Here is a 7,800-nt window from a genome sequence, read left to right as displayed (position 1 = left end):
TTTGAAGAGAATTATGTTATGAGGCTCAGGGAACTACTTGATTGTGCAGTTTTTCATCCTCCCACTCTTAGCTGGGAAGGCCTCAACTGAATGTTTACAGCCTTACTTGCTGGGATTGTGAAAAAGAGAAGAGTGGAGAAGAAAAGGAGTGGTATGTGGCCTCCAAGTGACCCAGAAATGATGCTGTCTGCATCATTTGACAAAGCAGAAATAACATACTGTAGTGTTTGGGCAGTGGCTATTGTGTCAGCCTCAGGCATGACTGAGGGTTCAAAGGAAAATCCATCCATCTGGTGTTCCAACTCTCCCTACCCCTCTACCTCTCTGTGCTTTGTATTTACCAGTTTCTCCTAAGGCCTCTCCCCCCCAGCACACCTTGCCAGCACATTTTCCTGCTGCCTTGTGCTGGGTCCTGTTTTGCAGGGTCTGTTTAGCAATGCATTGAGAAACTATTTCCTTTTCTGTTACAAGTGAGCCCATAGTCCCTGAGCAGCACAGCTGGGTCCTGCAGGAGCAGCAGGGCTGGCACCAGGGCTCCATGGTGGCACTGTCACCTGGGGGCTTGTTCCATCCTTGGCATCCTTCTGACACCTTCTGCTTTTCAGAGTCCCTGCTGCTGGGAGCCACTGGTTAGAGCAGAGCACTGAGAGCTTTCATGGCCCCTTTTCAGAGCTGCTCCTTCACTTTGTGCAAATTATTTTAATCCTTCTTCCTCTTTCTTGTTTTTAACAAGGTGCTACTGCATGGGGTCCTTTGAGAGCATTGATGTTCCTGAGGTGTTGGTGGCATTCAAAGCAGTGTCACTGTTCTGCAGCCACTCTTGTTCAAGGGCATTGTGCCTGTGGCCCAGCACAGCAGTCACCCCAGACCTGGAGCTTGTGGCTGCACCTGTGTGACCAGGGCAGGGGGGGATAGCAAATGCATCCAAGCGAGCAAGAGCTCTGCTGCTGTTTCAGCACAGCTAAAACTACAGAAACCAGGCCTCCCATTCTGGACAGGTGTCCTGCTCACTGCCAAGCTTCTTGCTGAATGAGTCAGCTGGGTTCAAGTAGAGAATGAATTCCACAGGCTGCAGGTCAGAGGCTGACGTGTAAGTAAGTGAGCCCCTTTTTTTTCTCAGATGCCACCTCAAATAAAGCAAATTACTTTGCCGCTAGTTATTTCTCTGTAATATTTTGTCTGATACCATGCATGGCTGGTGAAAATACAGGTCACAATATCATCCTTTAGTAGCTTCAGTTCTACTGGTTTTGAGGGCAAAGCCACGTTGGGTGACAAATGGAGTGACCTATTTTTTTAGGATACAAATAATTCCTTGAAATGAAGTGTTTTGCTTCTCTTCCTCGTACTTTGGGTCCTGTGCGGATCCTGTGCTTGCATTGGAAAGAGCTGTTCGAATTTCTTGCTGATCTCAAGGTAGTTTGGAAATTTGTGAGATTGTGAGACTCTCCAGCTGAATCCTGCATTATGTGACTGTTCCTAATGGAAGCACAGATGGGAAGGATGGTTTTCTCTGTGGCTGAACGAAGTGTTCTATGAACAGGTTTGGATCAGATTTCACTGCAAATTGAGCATATGTCATGTGAAAAGGGTACAGACCCACTCTCTCAGTTTAAGCAAGCAGATTTGGTTCTAAACTGGTGAAAACCAGGCACTGGTTCAATTCTCCCTGTACTAGAAAGGGAACACTTCACACTGTCATCGGGTATCTTTATACCTACAGGCACAAGGAGGAGTTCTCTGGACAGAGGGGGAAATGAGAATTTCTGAGGCTGCAGTTGGTGCTGGTGATGCTGTGATCAGATGCTGATAACCATCCAGATAGCTGGGGGCACTCAGATGAGTCAGCTGCTGAGAGCTTGGGTTCATAAAGGAGCAGCTCAGTGCTCAGTGGGCAGAGCTGCAGGCACGGTTGGGTTGTTGTCAGCTGGAGGGCCCTGCAGACCCTCACACTGGAGCAGAACTGGTTTGGATGGTTGGCTGCACAGCACAGAGAAGCCTGTCCTGTGCCTGCAGACCCCTGGCAGAGCCGAGCCTTGTGTGGGCACCTGCACAGGGACTTTTTGAGCTCTCCAGAGCCCAGGCTCTGCCCCAGATATGTATGCTGTATAACAGTGACATCCTGGGTCTTTCCCTTGCATGGATCAACCCTGCTGTACCCTTTTTTCACTTTAAAATGGATGACTTTGAGAAAGTGCCCTGAAGTATCCTCACATGCTGCTGCTCTCCCAGTAGCTGGTGAGATCTTTATCAATTTCTCACATGGGTACCAAGCATGACTTCAGAGACAAATTTGGTAAGTCCAATTCTGACCTTTTTATGTTCTCTTCAGTTCTCAGGTGGCCTGGAAGGTTTTTTTGGTTTGACATAGCGTTTGTGTATATAATCGCACTGGGGAGAATAGATAAGAGTCAGCAAAAGGTGTGAAGGGAATCCACTTTCACTGGATGCCTTCAGATGACTCATCTGACTTTCCCCAGTGCCCCGTGCAGATAAACTCCAGCTCAGAAGTTTTGTCTTCTGTTTGAGGAGGCAGAAATGCAGAACATTCCTCACGCTGTGATCCTGATCTGGCCAGTGCAGTGTCCTGCTGCACCAGGAGCTGCTGGGGTGCTTCAGGGAGTGCTCCCTGCCCTCTGGGCTGGTTCTTGGCAGGAGGTTAATAGAGGAGTTCCTTCCTGATTAATTCCTGTCTGAGGCAAGATAGATGATTTGCATTTCTCTTAACCACATGCAAGAGCTGGGCCATACATTGATCTGATCCTTTTAAAGCCTCAGCCACCAGCTGGGTAAATTGCAGGGCAGGACTTGCTTGTAGCCTTGGAAGTTTCCGTGTAAGCTCATGTTTATTGTCTCCTCCAGTGCTGCCAGGCTCCCTGAGATTTCATCTCCGGGCACAGGAGCAATAGGATCTGCTTTTGACCATGTGCTTGATTTGTTGATTAAATCATGACAGTTGTTTGTTTTGGGTATTGCAAAACTCCTCTTCTAAACATTGCGTATGTTTCAAGTCAACAAGAAAAGTTGCAGGCTTCACTGAGCAGATTATAAGTTTTGTGAAAGTGTGAAAACATGGCATTTGGTTGTGAAACGTATGATTGAATCAAACTTGGTCTCCAACTGTTGATATTCTGAAGAAATCTTGGCTGGCACCTTGGTATAGCAGAGTCCTCCCTCTGCCTGTCCCCAAGTTGTTTAATTTATAATTTTCATTCTCTGCCATGGTTTCCCTTTTTTTTTTTTTGTGAGTTGAAAATTACTATTTTTGCTGCATTTATAGGGTATTTCAAGATAAGCAGATTAAAAATTAAAAGCATGAAACTAAGCCACAGAAGGCTTCAGAAAAATGGGGAGTCTTCTAGCCTTTGCTCCTTTTTCCATGTTTACTTGGATCAAGTGCATTCAGACTGGGTTTTGGTCTAAGTTTAATGCCTTTTAGTGACTTTGGAACAAGATGCCACTTTTGTAAACACAAATAAAACATAATCAACAAGAAGCTTGGGGAGAGTTGACGCCCAAATGCATGAAACTTGATTTATCTGGTTAGTATCTCCTGAATTCTGCAGCCCAGTGTCAGTGATCTGGTTTTTCAGATGCCTTTCTGTGCCATGTCTGCAGAAGTGCAGCTGAAAAACTTGTGGGCATTTGCTTTTTGTTTATTGTCCTCTAAAGTCCCAGCTGTTGGCTGGAGGTCATGGATTTGGGCAGACTTGCATCTCAAGAGATCTGCTGTTTATTTTGCAGAAATAAATAAAAAAGTACAAGCTTGGCAGATTTCTCCTAAACTTCTTGGACCTGCTTCTCATCTGTGCTGTAAAGGGATCTTTTAAAGGTGCTGTAAGGAGATGAACATGTGTCCAGGAGCACCTGGCAGCATGTGCCCTTCTCAGAGCAGTGAGGACTGGTGTCCTGGCCGTCAGCTGCACCAGGCAGAGCAGCAGGGCTCTGCCCTGGAGTCAGTGATGTGCTCCAGCTGCTCCGTGTCCTGTCTCTGTTCTTGCCCTTTCCCGTCTCTGTGGGTTCAAGGCAGTTGGAGTATTGCTGCTTCTGGTATGGGGTTTGCCATTTGTGATGAGTAGGACGTGCCATTTAGCAAGCAGGCAGTGAGTAGCTACTATTGGCTTTATCTCTCAGTCTAGTTTGTGGTTGGAGACCTGTGTGCTGGTTGTGGGTTTTTATGTGCGTCACTGAACCCAGAAATTTTATTATATTCTCAGAAAAGGGTTTTGCAACAGCTCAGCTATTAAAGCCAAACCATGTAGTTTAGTAAAAAGTCTGGGCAGGAAACAACAAAATGAAATTCATCCTAGGGGAGAAGCGTGGTGTATGTAGGCTGGGACGAGAATGCAAATACACTATTTATAGGACATGGGGAAAACAAATTTGGACTTGAGGAGTAAAAGCGAAAGAGCTATCCGAGAAAAACCAGCCTTGGCCCTCTGAGACACTCAGAGCTGTGCTGCCAGAGTGCTTATCCATTTTGGAGAATTCGTTACATTCCAGCAAAGGAGAAAAGCTCCACATTGAAATCCATGCTGCACAGAGTCCCTTCCAGCAGTGTCCTTTAGGAATTTATGCTATGGATGACACCTGGGCAGGGGAAATTCTTGAACCAGTATTTTTTTAAGCAGTACGAAACCAGCTGAGGCTGGTGCCTGCTCCGGGGAGTTCCTGCAGGAGGAGCAGGCAGAGCTGTGCAGGGAGAAGGGGAGGGATGAGTGCATTTGCTCCTGATCAGACAGATCAGTCAGTGGCAGAGCCAGAGTGCAGCCCAGCTCTGTTCTCTTACTCATGTGATGCTTCTGGAGTTACTCTGGGGTTGGCCAGGAGAACTTCTGTGAGGAGTGCAAAAGCAGTGGCTGTACCTCAGCAACATCCTGCCTCGAGCAGCGTGCTGTCCTCGTGACACTGCACGCTGGAATTGGATAACGTGGGGCACACACTTTCTGTATAATTTCTTTTACATAATTTGTGATTTTTCATTTATAAATAGATGCTAAGCCCTCCTTTCCTTCCACTGTGGTTTTTAGAACAGATTCTGACACCTCCAATGCCTGCAGTTCCCTGCTTTATTCTGGATCATGTGCTACTTTTAGGGCATTTGCCTGTAATTAGTGTTCCATATAATGAAGCATGGAGCTCTGGCTTTACAGAGTATGCTGATAGCTCATCCTTCTTCCAGGAAAAATAAATCTTGCCTGATGGGAGATCCTACACTAAAATAACAGATTACAGTCAGACTGCAGAGCCAAGCTTTAGACACAGGCCCATCAGGGCTGGCTGTACCAGTTCCAAAATCACTGTGCAATCTTGCCTCTGTCCCTAGGTGCTCTGCAACCCTGAGGCATTCCCAGGAATGGGGAAGGGTGAGGTGAGCCAGGGGCAGCAGCAGCTACATCCCTCGGTGCCCTGGGAATTCCATGGGCAGGCTCACAAACACGCTGAGCTGTTTGCCTGGGGCTGGATGTTGTGGTTGCAGTTTGTATATCAGAACACATATCGTCATTGGCCCTTCCCTCGAGTGGCCTCTGCAAAGAGACAAGGCTTGGGTGATTTCTGTCTTCCTTCTCTTTTCCATGACATAGCTATTGCACAGTTGGGAAGCTGTTTCTCATTTGTGTAAGCTGATTTTTGGCATACTGGGGGCTGTTGAGTCTACAAACTTCCTGCATCCTCTTCTTTCTGCCTGTCCTGAGGGGCCCCTGCCCATCTACTCATCCCAGTGTCAGTGTCCATAGAGGGGAAAAGGACACTGAGAAGAAAGAAAATTTAAAGCAAGCCCCGAGCAGGAAAATCCTTGGGACAGCACCTGCAAGCTCCTTTCTGCCATGGCAGTGAACAGGAGAGCCCTGTGGACAGGCTGCTGTGGGAAAGGACGTGTGACAGTGAGAAAGCAGAAGGTCAGCACTGAGGCAGCCCGTGACACGTGTGTGCCCCAGAGTGCACAGGGCTGCCTGGAGGATCCCAGCTCCCCTGCTCCAGAGCCAGGGGAACTCGGGGCAGAGCACAGCTGAGGGGCTGGTGCAGAGAGGGCAGCCAGAGCACAGCCAGCAGCAGCCCCTGGGGTCTCACAGGGCCCAGCACATGGCACACATGGCAGGCACAGAGCCCCTGGCTGGCCCTGCCCTGCCCTGCTCTGGCCAGAGGAAGCAGAGCAGGGGTGGAAAAAAGGAAGTGCTGTGAGCCCCTTTATATAAAAAGAGGTACTGAGAACGAGGGGTTGGGATTTCCAGTTCATTGTAGGGCTGGTGCTCCAAAGCCCTGTTGGGAAGTTGTGGTGAAAAGGCTCCTCTGGTTTCAGCAGGGGGGTCAGGGTGAGAATGCAAAGGGATGGCTGAGTTTCTAGGACATGGCAGTCCTGGATTGCCTCTCCTGGAAATGGCAATGCTTTGCATTGCTCTGGGCATTACAGGAATTGGAATCACTTCAGTATTCACACACTTTTTGATAAATCTCAGACTGCATGGCACTGCTGTCAGAATTTGGTGTGTGGGCAGGGACAAACTTGCTATAGCTGATAGTTGTAAGGAATAGATTGCTCATAAAACATGCTCTCAACTAACTTCATAGGAAAGCACTTGAACTGTAAGAGGAGACACATCGTGGTCAAAGAATCCATGTTTGTTTTTTCCTTTACATTTTCAGTCTGATCATGTCCCAGATGCTAAAATTTGTTGACTAAGAACATGTTTTGGTTTATAAATCATGGATCAACTAACTTGCTTTGAGGCATTGTTTTGTTAGGAAGGTTTTGAAGCTTAAGCCTGCCTCATGGGAATGTGTGACACAGTGAGCAATCTTTGGAGAGTATTTTCTTTTTGATAAGCAAACATAAGGCACAAACAATACTCCTTTTTGCTGTTTTATTCTTTTGTGCCTTAAGTGAAGAATTCTGTGTAGTGCATTTGCCATGAGATGGTCAGGAGATAAAAGCTTTGGAATAAAACTTTAGAATAGAAGATGTGCAGAAATCATCTAGTCCAACTGCCTGAATTTTTGTTCTTTCAATTTAGCTGGTTTTAATGTTGATTTTGTAATAGAAATGCCCATCAGATAACTGGCCTCAGAGTCTTTGGGTACTTTGGCTATTCCTGCCTCAGAACTGCTGTTGATGGGGGTTTAGAGCAGGTCCTGGCTTCTGCTGCAATGCTGAAGAGCAAAGATGCTCAGTGTGAGGGAAATGCACTGCGTGGATTTCCCCAAGAGCTCATAGGAGGATGTCACTCCTGTGTCATGTAAGAGCCCTGCTCACAAGCCAGCATGCCCCCTGTACAAGCACAGCCTGGCAAGGTCAGCCCGTGCCCAGGAAGCTCAGAGTCTGTGTTCTGGTCCCCAGGTGAAGCTGATTGACTACATCCACCGGCAGCGGCAGTGCAAGCTGAGCGTGCCCCTGAGCGACCGCACCGCCGAGCTCAACAGCTACCCCCGCTTCAACGACTGGCTGGACATCGTCAACGTCAGGAAGGAGGTGGTGCAGGTAAGGAGGGGACACAGCCCCCACAGAGCCCTCCTGTCCCTTCAGTACATTCCCAGCTGCCTGTGGGTCTGAGAGCCACGGCAGGACTTAATCACTCACGACCTTTCTGATACTGATAGTACTGTGCTGCACTGTGTTCTGTGTCCAGCATTAGCCAAAACAGGACCATTGGTACAGTCTCACACACACACACACACACACACGTAGAGCTCAGTTCACTGACAGTTAAACAAGGCAGAAAAGGCTCTTTCTATTCTTTTTCCCATTTTTGCCTCTGCAGGCCAGGTCACAATGTTCTCATTCAGTTTCCTTTGATCGCTAAA

General features: G+C 47.6%; 1 protein-coding gene across 1 annotated transcript in view; it reads left to right on the top strand.

The window, feature by feature from the left end:
- Positions 1-7,339: 7,339 nt before the first annotated feature.
- KSR1 (kinase suppressor of ras 1) overlaps positions 7,340-7,800 on the top strand; it is a 22,578-nt gene continuing 22,117 nt past the window's right edge. The window contains 1 exon segment of the mRNA XM_031059822.1: positions 7,340-7,477. The gene's annotated coding sequence lies outside the window, so the exon portion shown is untranslated.

Source organism: Geospiza fortis, unplaced genomic scaffold (assembly GCF_000277835.1).
Source record: "Geospiza fortis unplaced genomic scaffold, GeoFor_1.0 scaffold538, whole genome shotgun sequence".
Lineage (NCBI taxonomy): Eukaryota > Metazoa > Chordata > Aves > Passeriformes > Thraupidae > Geospiza > Geospiza fortis.
This window is presented reverse-complemented; position numbering and strand designations above follow the sequence as displayed.